A 20,286-nucleotide genomic window follows, 5' to 3' on the forward strand; every position below is an offset into this window, starting at 1 on the left:
TAAATTGGATTCCAAAAGAATAAACTGGTTGTTAATCATTACACCTAGCAGGATAAAGAATATTATAAACATGTATTTCTTTTTTTTTTTAAACATGTATTTCTTTTCAGCCTTGTTTAGAAAGAAAATACTAATTTAAAAAGAAACTATATACATATTAAGGCAGAATAGGCTAAAAGCCTTCCCTACACAAATTTTAAATTTAAATACACTGTTACTTAGATCTAACAACACAAGCCCAATTCTAGATCTCAAAAGAGATGTAAGCTAAAAATAAGAGAAGAATGTGATGTTGCCCACAATCTTTGTCACATTCCTCAGTTTGTTACCATCTCTTCTCATTGGGGGACTTCACAGTGCTTTAAGACTTTGTGATGACCATGGCTCTGAAGGTGGCTTCTCTCCTCTAAATCTCTGATCTCTTTTTTGCAGTACCTTCCCAAAGGGAGAATGAAGTTATACAGGACATGATAGAAGAAACTAAGCCCACTTTAAAAACAGAAAACTAAAAACCCTATGCCGTATTGTTGTGTATTTGATATTAAGTTGTCTAATATTCTATGCTTCCTAACTGAAGGAATGCTGAATAAACTGATATTTTAGATGTGTCCAAAAACTGTTTTCAGGTTCTAGCTAAAAATCCAATTCACTTGCACTTAAAACCTCTCACAGAAGAAATCCATAGACCCCTATTCAGGATCAAGACTAAAGAATCTCCTGTCTTTACCATATCCACACACAAAGTCCTTATCTTTCCCCATTAAAACCTTTCCTTCATCTTAACTTTTTTATGAGTTCTTTAAGGTGTAATTTTAGCAATCATCCATGACGTAGGTTGTGATTATCCTGATTATAAGATCTCTCTTTCTTTCTCCTGAAACTCTCTAGCATTTATCTGCAATGTTCAGATACCTCATTTATTTATAGTTATTTGTATATATTTACCGTCTCCAATGACACCATGGGCTCCAAAGGACAAGGGCAGTGTTGCATTCCTTAATTGTATTTTATTAAGGAGATGAACAAAAGTATAGTTAAGGTAAGTTTCTGGCTGTCAAGGAATTGGTAGCCCTGCTTCCTAGAGTCCCACAAAGCATCTTACATGTAAGTGCTCAGTCAAATTTTTGAATTTTTTTAATGGACTCCCAAGCCCATAATGATAGCCAGGAAAGAAATGCAAACAACAAAGTTTGTTTTTTGGGTTTTTTGTTTGTTTGTTTTTGCTTTTCTGGGACATCACATGAAGATGCCAATTTTTTAGAATAGCATAAAAATTACTGTATGAAAAAGAAAAAATACAGTGCATTAATACTTCAAGTTGCATAAATGTGTTTTGGGAGGGGGAAGGGAACCATAAGAGTAATAACATTGAAGTTTCTATTTTCTCGATCTGTCCTTTAGCTTTAAAATATTTCAACAATTAGCAAGAATAAATGTTAACATTATTTAGGTTTAGAAAAATATTTCATATAAACTAAAATAGGCACTTATCAGAAAAATATATTACACATTGATGTTCATGCTTTCTCACTGTTTAAAGGAAAAAACTATAAATGGTCACATGGAAAGTTAGAATTGCAATAAGTCAGGTTCTATTTCTTCATATTTATAATGTACTACATCAGTTATTTTGATCCACTGTTTAAATACAGGAATTGCACAGAAATTAAAGAAAGGCACTGCAGCCAGAGAAAATCCCAGTGAGACTGAATCATTGCAAATAGACAAGTAGAATGACACCTTGGGCCTGAGTCCATCCCTCTGCCTACCTGTGTAAGGGGAGGCTAGTAATCTCCCAAAGGTACTTCCTTTTTTTTTTTAATTTTATTTTATTTTTATTATTTTATCTACGATAGGCACACAGTGAGAGAGAGAGAGAGGCAGAGACACAGGCAGAGGGAGAAGCAGGCTCCATGCAGGAAGCCCGACGTGGGACTCGATCCCCCAAAGGTACATCCATATAGAATATAATGTTCATTAAGGGGTAAGTAACTTAAAAAACAAATGTGCCAACTTGAAGCTTGCATACCTGTTGTTAAAACTGAATAGTTGCCACAGCAATTGTTTAGAATTTAGACCAACAAGAGATCTCTTTTTGGTAGAAGTATTTTATTACTGATGTTTTGAGATGCTGATGCCTGGTGATAATAAGAAGCAGACTGACTTTAGCCAGTGTTCTTATTTTTTATTATTTTTATGTTTTTGGAGATCCAAAAACACAGTGCAACCCTTGCTTCCAGGTCTATGCTTATTATTCTACTGCCTGAAAGCTGCTATCTTTTTTTTTTTCTTTTTAAAGATTTTATTTATTCATGAGAGACACGGTGTGAGGGGCAGTCAGAGACACAGGCAGAGGGAGAAGCAGGCTCCATGCAGGGAGCCCAATGTGGGATTCGATCCCAGGACCCTGGGATCAAGCCCCAAGCCAAAGGCAGACACTCAACCGCTGAGCTACCCAGGCATCCCTTGAAAGCTGCTATCCTTAACTGAGATAATGAATGTGAAAATATCTAGCACCAGGCCCCAACAGATTATTTTACGGTGGTGATAACAGTAGTGAGTGTTAATCATGCCAGTGGGCAGAGTTTATCCTTTGCAAAAAAAGTTGAGGCTTCTTTTTAAACCACATTCAAGTTTGCCATGTCAGAATAAGATTTTTGTTTGGACTATTACTGCAAATAGATCTTGGCCATTCTCCCAATGACACTATGGATTTTTTTTTCTTTTAATGGTCGCATGCATGTAAGTTTGTAGCTGTCAAAATTAACTAGATAAAGAAAAGACTTCCCTTCTCACTTTTTACTCGTCGTAATATCAATACAATGAAGATATAGGAGTGTGGTTCCAGAATAGAGTTTATGAGTGAGCTCCTCAGTCAAAGCTGTTGTTTCCTTTCCCCAGTTTCATGAGTTTTGAGCAGCGTGACCTTGGACAAATTTCTTAACATCTTAAAACCTCAGTAGAATGGTTATTAGCAACAGTACTTGCTTTTGTAAGGTTGCCCTAGGAATTAAATTAAGTAATCCGTATGGAGTATGTTGTACCACCTCTGGAACACTGAGTGACAAAGCATTCAAAATTATTAGTTAACATTATTAACATCATAATAATTAGATAAATCAAACCAAAGTAGTCCTTTATTTCTCCCCCTCCTCCGTCTGCCTCTCCCTGAATTCTACATTGCTGCCACCACAAAGAGGGTTAAGTTGTCAAGTCTTATTGTTGTTGTTGTTATTATTATTATTATTATTATTATTATTATTGTCTCTCTCTAGTTTTTAAAATCATTTTAATTTAATCTCTTAGACAATTATGTATCACTGGTGTTGCTTACACACATAGTGTTTGCAATTGTGGTTTGTGATTCCCTAGACGATAGCACTACTTTAAATACTAAAAACCAACCATTTTGTCAGTGGAATATTACCACTTCTAGGTTTTAAAAACTTAAGTTTTGAGGACATATTCTAAGTCAAGGACTTAATGTGTTAAGAAGAAAAAGGAGGAGGAGATGGAAGAGGAGAAGAATGGGAAGAAGGAGAGGGAGATGAAGAGGAAGAGGAAGAAGGGGGAGGATAAAGGAGGAGGGAGAGGGAGAGGGAGAGAGAAAAAAGAAGATGAAATAAGAGGTAGAAGAAGGGGAGGGAGAGGGGAAAGAGGAGAAGCGGTGTGGGGGAGGGCAAACCATGGGGCAATCTACACGCCTGGGCAGATCAGTAGCAGAGTAAATCTCAATTAGCAACAATATCATGGCATTATCAAGAGTCAGATGTGAGAAAAATCCTTTTCTAGCCAAAGACTTTCAGAATGAGTGGGATATACACATGAACATAGACGTGCAAAAAAAAAAATCCATCGGTGGGTAATAAAACTAAAGAAGGTAGCAAGACCAAAATGCTTCACTGGAAAAAACAAAAACAAAAACAAATACAAATACCTCAGTCTGACACTAATAAAATGTTATGCCATTTTCAAAAACAAAAATGTGTCTAAAAAAACACTTCATAAAGTTATCAAATGAGATATTGGATTGTTGAAGATGGTGACAAAAGGAAACATTTTGATGGGCTAAAAACAAATTCAATATACCACCCCCACCCCCCAACTAGTTTAAAATCAAAAAGAGTTTTTTATTAGCAGCTGGATTTTTTTTCCACAAAAAACATACTTATTATTCAACTATGACATGATTGATTCATGTTGATTTAAAAGTCAATAATATTCTATTTTAATATATCATTTTCCTCATTTAATGTGGTATTGACTTTATTTTTAATTAAAATTTACGTTTATTAATTCTACCTGCTAATCATTTATATTAGAATAATAAGTGTATACTGAATATGTCACTATCAAGTTTAACCTATGTTACACAGTACCTGTAAAAATGTTTTATAAAAACTACCTACAAATGCTTTATAAGCTTACACATAAAATGTATTACAGTTCTAGCATGGTAATTTTATTTTATTAATTTAATACCTTAACATCAAAGTTCTTAATAAAAAAACTGGTAGTAATACCAGTATTTCAGCATTTCTCAAATTAAACCTTCAAATTACAAGTATTGTAGTCACCGTGCATGCTGTGCTAGTTTGCTCTGGAGAAAAGAGAGTACTCAAAATCTTTCTTCAGTTTACCTTCAACTCAACGATCTCAGATGATTTCCGAGTTAAGGAACATGCCAGAAACATGGTAGGTTGCAGCATGATAATTAGCAATTTTTTCTTCTACATTAATCTTTTTTTCTGCCTTGAGAACTCTGGTCTATGATTTTTCAGTGCATTTCACACAAAATCATCTAGGCAAATTCAGATGTGTCCTGACCATTCACTTGTTTCTGCACACGAAAGCTGATCAAATATCTGGTTTTCCTTTAATTTTGCAAATGAAAATGTTCTAATTTATTAGTATGGAAGGAAACAAGGAAGGAGTCCATGGAATGTTTTTTATATCACCTTGAAGAAATTGTCATACACCATCTGCTGGTTTATTGAGCATACAAAATGGCAATGTTGATGAATTCTTCCTTAGTAAATGATACATATTGACATAACCACCAGCCATATCCTAATGACCAGCAGCATGCCAAGGTGTTTTGAAATATATCCAGCTTAAATTATCCATAGGTCTTTTGTATTTGTGAAGTGACTAATACTCTAAATAATCTATTTTGGTTAGTGCTGTGCTTCATTTATCCATGCTAGTAAATGTGTCTTTCAAAGCTCACAAATGAGATGCTTAACAGTCTGCCCCATCTTCATTGTCCTTGTGGGTTGTCATCTGAGAATTTTCACCCTGTTAAGAAGGTACAGGCTGAAAAAAGGTCAGTCTAGTTGAATGTCAAAAATAATTTAGAATCTATTCTATTTTATTCTTCGGATTTACTAACATGAAAGTGGGAAGAAATTACAACTATAGCCTAGAAATGATAATTATTCCATAAGTCACTAAAGATCCAAGTTTAGTAAAGATCAGTGACTCCCAAACAAGGAGGAAATTCAAAACAATTTCTTAAACAGAAGAAGTTGGGAATCTAAATATGGATGATGAGGAGAGAGAGAGAGAGAGAGAGGGGGAGAGAGGTTGCTGATGCAATTAATAAATAATTTTTTAAATTGAGCAAGGAAGCTTTTATGAATCACGGAATAAATCATGGAATTACGGAATCATGGGGAAAAATCATGGAATGCATCAGAATCTCAATTCTACAACTTAGTTTATGGAGATGTAGGCTGAAAGACTTAAAAGAAAATAAAAACATTCTGTCGATCATTGGATGCCTAGCATCTTAGTATTACTTCATAATTGGAGATATTAGAGAGGGTTCTGTTCAAGAATTAAAATCACCATAAGTACTTCCAGCAGGAAAAAAATCAAAGCAAAGAATTTTATAAAATTCTTGAAAGAACTGGAGGTGTGGGTTGATCTGAGCCTCTAGACCTGACTTCTGTCAGAATCAGAGAGTCAGAGAATTAGGAATCACTGATGAAACTACTGAATTAAACAAACAAACAAACAAAAAAAAGCCACCACTGCTGTGTTCAAGATAAAAAAAGTCACTGCCAGAGCAATGCCACAGCTCCCAAAAAACTGGCTCTGGAACACTGGCCCCCAGGGGACCAGCTGCCTCCTTCAGGGCAATTCCCTCCTGACACCATTAATTCTGCTTCTCAAGTGGGCCTGCCAGCAGAACACAGCATAAATCAAGCAGGCAATGTCTCCAGCTCACTTCCACCTTCCTGGGGTCTGCCAACTATGTGGGGGGAGCTTATTTAAAATACACAATCATGGATGCCAGAAAACCTGGGTGGTCTTTCAGTCCTTGCCATGCAAAAAGCCCCATTGGAAAGAAACGAGGATGGATACCAATTTTACACCAATTACCAGATTCAGTATATCTACAAAGTGTTTCCATGGTCAGAGTGATAGGCACTCCTCATAAAAACCTATTGATATAGAAAGTGCTATAAACATTTAAGGGGGAGGTGATGTACCATGTGATATTGTTCCATCTCTAAATTACAGATGGAATAAGGTGGTGGGAGAAGTAACTTCATACCTCAGACTTGCTTTTGAACTCCTCCCCGTTGATGCCACACTCCCTCTACTGGGGTTTGCTGAGTCCGAAAGCCATTATCTGTATCTTGATTGCCTAACATCCATAAAAGAAAGATGTATTTAGTTAAAACTTAAAGGAGAAAGATCATCTGGTGAAAAATAATATATACCTCTATAATAAATAGGAAGAAATGATGTTCTGAAATTGGGTAAGAGAGTACCCATATTGAATCAAAGAAATGAACTGCCCCAAATTGGCTATCCAAAGAAATAGTTGTATACCAAAAATCCTGACATATGGGGGAATGTTCACTTAATAGTAGTTTTAAATGGCAGAGGTAGGTTATAAAACACTGTACAATATTTAGAAAAGAATAGTTTACGAAAACTATATCAAAATTAAATAGCTCTCTATGGATAATGGTAATTTGAGTGTCTTTATTTCTTTGAGATTCTTCCTCCTTTTCATTATTAAATAAAAACAAAACCCTATACATTTGAAACATTGAAATTTATCTTATATACTTAGACATGGATAACTTTATTTTTTGTTCCAATAAACTAGAGCTAGGATAACACATTTTTCCTTCTGGAACCTTGAAAAATGACACACACACACACACTCACATTCATACACACCCACTCACTCATATAAACAGCTCTGGTTCAGATAATGTGATTTTTTTAAAAGCATGTCAACTTGGTTGTGAATTATTATACCACTAAGATATAATTAGCCAATCATTTATTTCCTTCATGAGTTTACTGAAAACTAATAATGGCATTTCTCGAATGACCTTTCAGATGTCACCTCTGAACCATAGCATACTATGCTCTGCATCACGTTATTGATACCCTAGTACTGAACTGAACTTCAATTTGAGGAGGTAAAACATGTTGAAGAAATAAGCAAATACTGTACATAAAGGCAAACCTAATATCCATGGATAATTTATAGCTTCCTACGTCAAATGTTGATGGAAAGCACTTGAGAGTGTGGATTAAGCCGAGATGAAATTTCAAGGGGATAGAATAGGGATTAGCTGCTACTGTTTTGGAATCTCAGGCCTACAGAATGCTAGATTGCTCCACTCAATATTCTAGCTCAACAGATTTCATAGTTATTAGTTCCACTCACCCCAATAGCCTCTGTCATCTCTGTAGCATCTCCATGTCTGTTCTCCATCTGTTCACTTTTTCTCCCCAAAATATATTCTGATCTCTTTCAGGAATAATTCTTGTGTTCTCCCAAGTTCAGCAGGCTACTCTCTGACTTCTCTATTCAGAAATGGACATTAGCCAAGACATTCTTAGTAGATGATTTGTAGGCTCCAGTACTGCTATTACTGACAGCGTTGAAAACCTAGATGGGCACAGAAGGCACTTCTATGGTGATCACCCTGTAGATTACACCACATCAGTATCGTGGCTCATTCACGATCAAATCTCACTTTTTGCTGTCACTCCCCCCATACCCACTCAAGTTCCGAACTGCCTGTATTTTTTAGTAGTCCTTGTATGTTCAAAGAATGCAAGCAGAATTTGATTATTTGCCCAAACAAAATATCATAATGTAATCTATAAAATCGTGCCATGACCCACCCAGAGAATACAGAGATTCATTTATTCATTATTTTTTGGAAGAGTTAGATTTTCTTAGAATCATAAAATGTTAAAGTGGGGAGAATGTTGCTCCTTTATGTGGTAATAAGTAAGAGATCTCAACCAATCTCAAAGTATTACATGTGAATCTGAATCAGATGAGGGGAGTTGGCAGATGCATGCTGAAGAATTCAGTTTCAGTAAAATGTGAAGCCTGAGAAATATGCTTCCATAGATCTCACCAAGCACATCTTCCTTACTTTTTCCATTTCCCCCCCATTCATTTAACCTTAAAAACCCTTAGTGGTTAGGGGGCCTAGGAGGGGAATGGGAAGGTAGAGGCAGATAAGGGAGAAGAGAGTGGAGTAGGTCAGAATTTTGAGAAGTTTGAGAGGAAGAAAAGAACTGACGTTTCTACTGTCACTGGAAAGTCAGGCTGCAGGAAGAGCAGAAGCTCCTGCTGTGAGAGGCAAAGCTGGTGATTTCATTCCAAAGGCAGCTGTAACTGAGCTCTTTCCAAAGAAGGAATCAGTAACTGTTTATATAAAGGGTAGAATTGCTCAACTGCAATCCTAAGAGAGTGACTTTACCTGTTTGTGAGACAAGTGTCAGAATGTTTTGGGACACCTCTCACAGCCCCAGTTACAGGAAACAGGTTAGCATTGTTGCGGGGGGAGTGTTTGGAGAAAAGGGCTCAACACACATACCCCCACACCTTCCAGAGAAAAACAAAACAATTTTTATATCAGTCATATGGAAGAACGGTCAAAAGTACAAAAAATCAGCCAAGTGAAATGTGAAAATGTCATTGAAAAAAATCAGTAGGATACCAATCCAAAAATGCTGTTAGCACTTTGATCCAGGGTATAAAAATATTGAACAGTTGATATAGATGGGCAATGACCAGGGCCAGAGGACACAAGGCAAGAGTTGGAAAAGGGTCTGGGGATCTAGTGGAATGGCTGAGGTGACCCTGGCATTAACATTTATTTCATTACTCTAATGACCTATACAGACAAAACAATGTGTTACCCTGGCATTTCAGCCCTGCCCTGATATAATTCACGTGTTGATGGCCTACCTTTCATGGTCTCCAGCAGCCTGATGTCCTGCCTGACAACCAGTGGGAACTTGCTTCTTCACAGTGGCACATACCTTTGCACAATTTGCAATATACATCTTTTACTGTCCTCCAATCATTTTGCATTTTAACATTGGCTAGTTATGGTTTCTTCACCAGATACATTGATCCATATGAAAATAATGTCAAAACAAATTTTGTTGCTTTTCACAAACATTCTAAGAGTTTGGGTGCAATATCAATCAAGGGTACTAATGTGTGAAATAATGGAATATTTCATCAAATGTTTGGTTAGACAGTGTAAAGCTAATACCAATATAAATAACAAGATTTCATATCAGGAGTCTGAATCAAAATTTACCAGTGAAGGCAAAAGATAAAAATAAAACTTGAACTTCTAAAGACTATTTGTATTAAAACTTCAACTTTTTGTTGAGATATAATTGGCATACAATACAGTAGTTTCATGTATACGATGTAATGATTCAATACTTGTTTCTACTGCAAAATGATCACCCCAATAAGTCTAGTTAACATTCATCACCATAGATAGTTACAAAAGTTTTTTCTTCTGATGAGAAGTTTAAGATCTACTCTCTTAGCAACTTTCAAATATGCAATACAGTTTTGTTAGCTCTGGTCACCATGGTATACATTACAACCTATAACTTATTTTATAATTGGAGATTTGTACCCTTGGACTCCCTTGATCCATTTTGTCTGCCTTTCAACTCCAGCTTCTGACAACCACCAAACTATTCTTTATCTATGAACTTGGGTGTTTTTTTGTTATTGGGGTTTGTTTTCATTTTTTTGCCCTTTCTAAAAATTTCACATATACATGAGACCATACAGTGTTTGTTTCTCTCTGTCTGACTTTTTAAACTTTGCATAATGCCTTCAAGGTGTGTCCATGCTCTTGCAAATGGCAAGATTTCCTTCACTTTTATGGCTGAGTAATATCCCATTGTGTGCGTATATATATACATTTTTATTATCCAATCACCTAATAAGGGACACTTAGATTGTTTCCACATCTTGGCTATTGTAAATATAATACTGCAATGAACATGGAGTGCATATATCTTTTCAAGGTAATGTTTTTGCTTTCTCTGGTAAATAACTAGAAGTAGGATTAGTGGATCATATGGTAATTCTATTTTTAGTTTTTTGAGGAAACTTTATACTGTTTCCATAGTGGCTGTGCCAATTTATATTCCCATCAATAGTGCACAAGAGCTCCTTTTTCTCCACATCCTTGCGAGCACTTATTTCTCTGAAACCTCCATTTCTCAGATTATTTTTTATTGTCATATTCTACACAGCTTAGAGATGCTTACTCATGTTCAGCTAGGTGTGGTTTTTACACTTTCAGCCAACTTAATGTTAAATATAGTATTCATGGTAATGACATCAAATAAATAGTGTCAAATAACAAGCAACTATTAAAATTAGGTGTATTTTTTTCAATGTCTACTGAATCTTTTTGAAATTAAGCTCAGAATTTCACACATTGCTATATTAAACACATCCAACTATTTTAAATTTAAGAAAGTACATAAAATTGTTTATAAGAGTTTTATGCCTTCCGGAGCATTTTTACATGATTTAAGTCTTAAGAAGTAAAAGTATAAATAATGCCAAATTCTTTTTGAGAACTTTAAGAAGAAATACAAGCTAAATAGTAAAAGAGAAATCAAATGGACTAAAAATCAGGGGAAAAAAAACTCTTTCCCATATAAGATGGGAATAGGACTCTAAAGGGAGCAGAGAGCAACTAGAACCAAAGCCCCAGATTCCACAGGACGAGTTGATTTGAAAGAATGTAACTTAGGAAGGGTGATCCTACCATGAGTGCTAGTATCAGTTAGAATACTTTGCTTGCAAGTAATAGCAAATCCACCTTAACATGACTTAACAATTGAAGAGAATGTATTGGCTCATGTAACCCCAAACTCAAAGGTAGGCTTGTTCAGGACAGACTTGATCTACAGGTGTAAACACTTCAATAAGGATCCAATTCCTTGTCTTGCCAGCCTGCCCTCTGCCAAGCTAGTTTCATTCTAAATATGACTTCTTATCATAGCACGATGGGACTATATGGATCTGCCTCTCCACCCTTCAATGCCACCACAAAACAAAACAAAACAACCTGAGCCCATGGGGAATGGGTGCTAGGAAGGCATCCAACAAATACCCTCCAAAATAAATACATTAAACAAACAATAATTGGTGTCATGAAGAATGATCTCCAATTAGTCATCGACATTTCACAGGATTTTGATCATTTTATATGAAATATTAAATCTGAATATGGTGAGGATGTTATTTATGCCTATAATGAAATATGTAAGTTGATACAAAAAACAAAGTAATATTTAATTAATAAATACTCTGCCAGAACAGCATGTTTTTCACCAGTTATAGCTACTGATATAAATAAGTAGCACTTCCCTGTACTCAGTGTTCTGCCAACAGAAATTCAATTATGAGGAAAAATGGCAGTTAGGGACCTCTATTTGGATAAAAGTTCTAGGAAACTCTGAAGACTTCTAAGTGGAATGCATTTGAAATTAGAATTTTGGACGAAATATGAATTTGTGCTGAAACTATCAATAAAAAATTGTTAGGACATTTTAAACAGATTAAAGAACACAGAGTACATCTGAAATCTATATGTAAAAATGATAGTTGGTAGAAAATGGTTATTACTTGAAAGAAGGGTTGATGAGATTAATCCGAGTACAGAAACAAAATTTTCACAGGTACAGTTTAGAGTAAAAGATGAGGACAAAATATTTTCACCCTTCTTTCATATACAAACTGAAAATAAAATAATAGGAATAATGAAAACCAATGCTATTAATCAGAACCATATCCTCTCATTTATTTTTTTGTAACTTTTGTTAAAGATTTATTTATTTTAGGGAGAGTGAGAGCACAAATGGGGGAGGGGCAGAGGGAGAGGGAGGGAGAGAATTCTCAAGCAGACTCCCCACTGAGCATAGATCCTGATGCAGGCTTGTTCCTAGGACCCTGAGATCATGACCCAAGCCAAAATCAAGAGTTAGACACTCATCAGTTAAGCCACCTAGGCACACCCCCACACACATACCACTCAGTTTATTTAACAGGTAAGAGGACAACTTATAGGACAAAAGAATAGCTGTGAATTAAACTATGAGTAGAAAACCTCAGAAATATCTTTAATAATGAAAGTCTTTTGGGTTTTAGCTATGTTGATAAAATGGGACCAAGTTTTATGAGATTAATGGTAAACTGCAGCAAATTTAAATCATGCCTTGATTTATAATGGGCCATTTAAGTGTAATGGAAAATGTAAAGTTTGCCCCTGCATTTAAGGAAGACACAAATGTTCCATAGACATACATAATAGCTTTGAGATTCAGCAGTAATGATGTTTCATGAATAAAAAATAGCTATGAAGTGCTTTCAGTGGTATCAGTTCTTTATTGGATTATATACATGCATTTGCATAAAAAGCAAAATATTTTTAAGTGAAACTAAGTTTAAAACTATAGGCACTTCTGGCTAAATAATATGCTATTAAATAATGAATGTGTCAACAAAGAAATCAAAGAAGAAATAAAAATTACATGAAAATGAAAATACAACAGTCCAAAATCTTTGGGATACAGCAGAAGTAGTTGTAAGAGGGAAGTTTATTGCAATACAGGCCTACCTCAAGAAGCAAGAAAAATCTCAAACAATCTAACCTACACCTGAAGGAGCTAGAAAAAGAACAAAAAGTCCAAGCCCAGCAAAAGGAAGGAAATAATTAAGGTTGAAGCAGAAATACATGATACAGAAACGAAAAGAAAAAAAAAATAGGACAGAGTAATGTAACCAGGAGCTGATTCTTTGAAAAGATCAACAAAATTGATATACCTCTAGCAAGACTCATTAAAAAAAAATAGAAGACCCAAATAAACAAAATTACTAATGAAAGAGGGGAATAAGAACCACCCAGAGAAACACAAACAATTGTAACAATATTATGAAAACCTATATGCCAACAAATTGGACAACTTAGAAGAAATGGATAAATTCCTAGAAACATATAACCTATGAAAAGTATAGCAGGAAGAAATAGAAAATTTGACTGAACTGACCAATCAATCACCAGCAGTGAAACTGAATCATTCATTTAAAAAAAAATCCCAAAAACCAAAAGCCCAGGACCAGATAGCTTCAGAGGCAGATTCTACCAAACATTTAAAAAACATTTAATATGTCCATCCTTCTCAAACTATCCTAAAAATTACAAGAGCAAGGAAGACCTCCAAATTCATCTTATGAAGCCAGTATCACCTTGGTACCAAAACCAAATAAAGACACCACAAAAAAGAAAACTACAGGCTGATATCTCTCATGAATATAGATGCAAAAATTCTCAACAAAATATTAGCAAGCTGAATCCAACAATGTATTTTTAAAACTCGTATACCATACATGATCAAGTGGGATTTATTCCCAGGATGCAAGTGTGGTTCAATATTTGCAAAACAATCAACAGGATAATGTCACATCAACAAGAGTGGATAAAAACCATATGATCATTTCAAGAGTTGCAGAAAAAGCATTTGACAAAGTACAACATCCATTCATGGTAATAACTCTCTGCAAAGTAGGTATAAAGGCAATACACCTAAACATAATAAAAGCCTTATATGAAAAACACACAGACAGTATCGTGTTCAATGGTGGAAAACTGAGAGCTTTTCCCCTAATATCGGAAAAACACAAGGCTATCCACTCTCACCACTTTTCTTTAACATAGTTCGAGCCACAGCAATTAGACAACATTAAGGTATACAAGGCATCCAAATAGGTAAGGAAGAAGTAAAGCTCACTATTTGCAGATGATATAGTATTCATAAAAAAAAAAACCTTAAAGATTCTACAAAAAAACCTATTAGAACCAATAAATGAATTCAGTAAAATCACAGGTTATAAAATTAATATACAGAATAATAATGAAGCAGCAAAAAGGTAATTTAAGAAAACAATCTCATTTACAATTGCACCAAAAACAATAAAATATCTAGGAAATAAACTTAACCAAAGAAGTGAAAGACCTGTATTTTGAAAACTATAAAACACTGATAAGAGAAATAAAAGATGATACAAAAATGAAAAGACATCCCATATTCATAGGAATTTTTAAATACATTTTTAAAATTTGTGTGAAATCATAAAAGACTGAATAGACAAAGCAATCTTGAAAAAGAAAAACAAAACTGGAGGTATCACAATTTCAGATTTCAAGTTATGCTATAAGGCAGTAGTAATTAAAACGGTATGGTGCTGACATTAAAAACAGAGACATAGATTAACAGAATAGAACAGAAAATCCAGAAATTTCTATGTGGTTTACAGAAATAAACCCACAGTTATATTGCCAATTAATCTTCAATAAAGGAGGACTGAATATACAGTGGGAAAAAGTCTCTTCAACAAATGGTAGATAGGACAGCCACATGCAAATTAAAGAAACTGGACCACTTGTTCTAACTATACACAAAAATAAATTCAAAATGGATTAAAGACCTAAATGTGAGACCCAAAACTATGAAAATCTTTAAAGAGAGCATAGGCAATAATTTCTTTGACACCGGCCATAGCAACATTTTTCTAGATATGTCTCCTGAGGCAAGAGAAATAGGAGCAAAACAAAATCAAAACAAAACAAAAAATCTCCGCATTGGAACTACATCAGAATAAAAAGTTTCTGCACAGGGAAGGAAGAAATCAACAAAGCTAAAAGACAATCTACTGAAGGGGAGAAGGTATTTTCAACTGACATTTCCAATAGAGGCTTAGTATCCAAAATATATAAAGAACTGAGACAAGTCAATACCCAAAAAACAAATAATCCAATTAAAATGAGCTGAAGACAGGAATAGACACTTCTCCCAAGAGGACATACAGATTGCCAACATATACATGAAAAGATGTTCAACATCACTCACCCGGGAAATGCAAAACAAAACTACAATGACATATCACCTCATAATGTCAGAATAGCTAAACTCAAAAACACAAGAAACAACAAGGGCTGGGGAGAATGTGGAGAAAAAGGGAGCTTATTGCACTATTGGTGGGAATGCAAATTGTTGCAGCCATTGTGGAAAACAGTATGGAAGTTCCTCAAAAAATTAAAAATAGAACTACCCTGTGATCCAGGAATCACACTACTGGGTATTTACCAAAAAATATGAAAACACTAATTCAGGGCAGTCTGGGTGGCTCGGTGATGTAGCGCCGCCTTCAGCCCAGGGTGTGATCCTGGAGACCTTGGATCGAGTCCCACATCAGGCTCCCTGCCTGTGTCTCTGCCTCTCTCTCTCTCTCTCTCTCTCTCTCTGTGTGTGTGTGTCTCATGAATAAATAAAATCTTTTTAAAAACAAAACAAAACACTAATTCAAAGATATATAGGGAATCCCTATGTTTATTGAAGCATTATTTTCAATAGCCAAACTGTGGAAGCAGCTCAAGTGTCTATCGATGGAAGATTGGATAAAGAAGATGTGGTACACATATACAATGGAATATTGTTCAGCCATAAAAAAGAATGAACTCTTGCCATTTGCAACAACATGGATAGAACTAGAGAGTATAAGTCTAAGCAAAATAAGTAAGAGAAAGACAAATAACATGGTTTCACTCAAGTATAGAATTTAAGAAACAAAACAAATGAGCAAAGGAAAAAAAAGAGAGAGTGACGGCTGAGAAACAGACTCTTATCTATAGAGAACAAACTGATGGTTACCCCCAGGGGAGCTGGATGTGGGCATGGGGAAAATAGGAGATAGGGATTAAAGAGTACACTGATAATGATGAAAAAGCAAATAAAATAAAATAATTTTTAAAACTGTAGACACTTCTGTCATTGAAAATATATCATCCTGGGGGCATCTGGGTGGCTCAGTTGGTTAAATGTCTGCCTTCAGCTCAGGTCATGATCCCAGGGTCCTTGGATTGAGCCCTGCATTGGGCTCTCTGCTCTGTGAGGAGTCTGCTTCTCCCGCTCCCTCTACCCCCTGCTGGTGTCTCTCTCTCTCATTCTTTCTTTCCATCTCACATAAATAAAATGTATTTTTTTAAAAAGAAAAGGAAAATATATCATTCTGTTGTATCATTGTGCTTTATTAATCACAATTGAAAGATTCTTGAAAGACTATTGAAATGCATGTGGTATTAAATGGCTTTTAAATAACACATGTTGGGGGCACCTGGGTGGCACCGTTGGTTAGGTGTGCAACTGTTGGTTTTGGCTCAAGTAGTGGTCTCTGGGTCATGAGATCCGGCCACACGTGGGGTTCTGCACTCAGCTAGGAGTCTGCTTGTGAGTCTTGCTCCCTCTCCCTTTTCCTCCCACTTGTGCTCTCTTTCTCTCTCTAAAATAAATAAATACGTCTTTTAAATAAATACGTCTTTTAAATAAATAGATAGGTTGATAGTAGATGATAGATAGATAGATAAAACATGTTCATGCTTAAAAGTTCAAATGGTACCAAAGTGTATACACTGAACAGTGTCTTCCTTCATAGGTGCTTGCACAGTCTTGTGCAATTCACACATAGCAATGCCACCTCCTCCAGATCCTTGGGAGAATTCAGTATCTAGAATCCAACACTCCATTCCAGTGAGTACTGGATCTTTCAATCCTTCCTTTTACATCGGCAGTGGTGATGGAGGGGTAGGGAGGTGGAAGTAAGGGCAGCTGTAATTATGCCTATATCAGATTTTATGTTGCCTCCTTACCCTCACCCAGCACCAGTTCCGGCTTGCTCCCAGATGAGGAGAAACAAACTGAAGTTCTTGTAAGAGAACCATGAAAAACGTTTACTTATAGTAGCTGTTAGCTATATCTAACTTTCCCCATCTCTGAAATTGCATGACATACCTCATGAGGAAATTTACAGAAGATTGTATTTGCATGTCTACTTGTGTAAGCAGTGGGAAGTGCTGTATAGATTTTTCTTTAAAAGAAGAAATGCCCATATCACTGGGGAGAAATGACAAAAATTTTAAAACCACTTAGGATGGAACTGGAAAATTATGCCAAAAAGGAATTTCCAAATAATTTATAAGTTGAAAATATCCTACCTCCACAGAAAAGTATTCTGGGGAAAAAAAAACTATAATAAATCATGTATTATTATCTCATCAGAAGAATATTATAAAGTCAATCTTTATTTCTGAGTTACTCAACTTTGGGATTTATATTGAATTTATCTTTCTAAGGGATCCTTGGGTGGCTCAGCGGTTTAGCGCCTGCCTTCCACCCAGGTGGTGGTCTTAGAGTCCTAGGATCGAGTCCCACGTTGGGCTTCCTGCATGGAGCCTGCTTCTCCCTCTGCCTGTGTCTCTACCTCTCTCTCCGTGTGTGTCTCTCATGAATAAATAAATAAAATCTTTTAAAAAAATTATCTTTCTACTCTCTAGCATTTGGATATTTTACATGGTGCCATGTGGTAGGTAAGAGAGATTCCATTTTCAGCTGGAATTTGTAACCAAACTTATGGAGCCTTAAGGACTTGGTATTATGAGTAGTTAGTTGCTTCAGCTAAAGGACTTTTGATGCTTTCATATATAAGAATTTTGAACTTTAGTTGGTCTGACTGTATATTTTAATCTTCAAGTTAAATTATGAATCCCGGCACTCAACGCAGAGTCTGCTTAAGGCCCCTCCCCCTGATCACAATAAATAAATTAATAAGTAAATAAATACATTCTTGAAAAAGAAAAAAAAATGAATCCCAATGCTTACTGTCATGATTAGAGTTGGCTATGATGTAATCATTCTTTCTTTATCACAATCGTCATAGAATAGTCATAGAATTATTTCCTCTATTTTTATTACAAATATAATATCCTGGCTATGCCATGTATTAAATAGGCTTCTGTAGGCTAGCCTGGAATGGAATGTTTACAGTAAAGTAACAGATCCTTTGTTCCAAATAATCAACTTAGAAGTTTACTTTTAAAACACAGCTAATTGACATGTTAACCACCTATATCAATGCACAGTTGTAAAAGGGATTTGTTTATTATTGCATTGTAGTGCTTAGCAACACTGAGCTCTCTAAATCAAATTAAATTCAGGCCTTGTTTACTTATTACAGATATTTTTAGCTGGTGAACTCTCACTAGTGCTTTGTTTTGTCCAGATTAAATTAAATCAAAAACATGACAAAATATTTTGGCAAATATAATACATTTTATTTATTTCTGAAGAAAAGGATATTTTCCCCCTTTGGAGTATCCATTGATGCCTTCCCCTGCCATCTAGCTTATTCCCCCATCTCAAAAGCATTGACACATTCACAGAGGAGTGAATCTCTATCAACCATGTTACAGATCCCCCTAGAGGTACCCACATAAGGAAGTAAAAATTGAGTCCATATCTGTTTTTAGTAAATTAAACTGAGTCATGTTTCCCTCATGACCCTTTTTGTTTTCTGTTCCAAAACGACAATTCAGCCAAAGGATCTTCTGTCTACTACACACACGGATATGCTTTATCTTCTCTCGAAAGCATTTGTTCTTCCATTTCTATCTCTAGTTAGATTCAACCACTGGTATGAGGCTGTCTTGAATACATTGAATGGAGTCCTTTAGTGCTACTCTATTAAGAAGAGAGAGAAATAGGGCAGCCTGGGTGGCTCAGTGGTTTAGTGCAGCCTTCAGCCCAGGGCCTGATCCTGGAGACCCAGGATCGAGTCCCATGTTAGGCTCCATGCAGGGAGCCTGCTCCTCCCTCTGCCTGTATCTCTGCCTCTCCCTCTCTCTCTCTCTCTCTCTCTCTCAATAATAAATAAATAAACACCTTTAAAAAAAAAGAGAGAGATAAATATTTCACCAAGATGCATCTAACAATGCCAAGTTATGCATTAAGATACAAACTACGTATTGAGTATCTTAACATGCAGAAATAGCACATTGTAATGAAAAGTTTCTGATAAATGCAATTTATGTTCAGAGAGCTACAATATATTATGTACAATATGCATTCACATAGAGGAAAAAGCATTTAATCATGAAAATATTCACTACTGAACTCAAATCTTTTCCTTAGAGTTAATTAATTAAAGATAATGTTTGTCATTAATTAAATGAGATCTTCACGGATCTCTTTTGAGTTGTGTCTATACTGTAGCAAAAAGTTAAGTAATTTAAGGTTAAACTGGTTTCAACATCAATAGTGAATCAAAACTTTCAACAATTTTTTTCCAATTTGATATGAAGACAGGAAAAGTAAAATTCAAGATTCGTTCCTTCAGGTTTTATGTCTGTTGATATTTTAAGGAGGGTGTGTCTTAGTTTCCTAAGGATGCCATAGCAAAGTACAACAGATTGGGTACTTGAAAACAATAGAAAATTGTTCTCTCACAGCCTTGAGTCTAGAATCTGAAATCAAGTTGTTTGCAGGACCTTGTTCCCTCTGAAGCATCTGGAGGAAGACTCTTCCTTGCCTTTTCCAGATTCTGGTAGCCCTGGATATCTTCCTTGGTGAATAGCACCATAACTCCAATCTGCCCCATTCTCACATGGCCATTTCCCTGTGTATCTCCTCTCCTCATCTTATAAGGACACCTATTATATTGGATTAAGGTCTCACCCTACTCCAGTATGATTTCATTTTAAACTTAGGCCTAAATAAGTCTGCAATGACCCTCACATTCTGAGGTACTGGGGGTTAAAATTTCAACATATCTTTTGGAGGGACACAGTTCAACCTGTAATAGGGAGCTTCAACATAACACATTTGTTTTCCACATGAGTTCTGAACCAATGGAAATGGTGAGCAAAATCCCACTTTTGTTGATGCTAAAGCTCATTTTGGAGAATCTGACATATCTGAAGGCAAATGAGCATGGTAATCTGAGACACTGAAATCACATTTACTTACCTACTCAGTAGCAGATAGCATTGGACCATGACAGATCTCTTCAGGTGATTGTTTGCCCCCTGAAGAACGAATAGTGTGGAGGAACAGAGCAAATGTGTCCTT

The 20,286-nt window shown here is 35.7% G+C and overlaps 1 long non-coding RNA gene across 1 annotated transcript in view; it reads right to left on the reverse strand.

Annotated features, from left to right (window-relative positions):
• Window positions 1-20,286, reverse strand: part of LOC112661807 (uncharacterized) — a 93,216-nt gene that overhangs the window by 27,397 nt on the left and 45,533 nt on the right. The window contains exons 2-3 of the long non-coding RNA XR_003137989.3: window positions 7,700-7,924; window positions 6,563-6,655 (exon numbers count right to left, since the gene is read on the reverse strand). This is a non-coding gene — a long non-coding RNA (uncharacterized LOC112661807). The remainder of the gene's footprint in view (window positions 1-6,562; window positions 6,656-7,699; window positions 7,925-20,286) is intronic.

Source organism: Canis lupus, chromosome 31, assembly GCF_003254725.2.
Source record: "Canis lupus dingo isolate Sandy chromosome 31, ASM325472v2, whole genome shotgun sequence".
Taxonomy (NCBI): domain Eukaryota; kingdom Metazoa; phylum Chordata; class Mammalia; order Carnivora; family Canidae; genus Canis; species Canis lupus.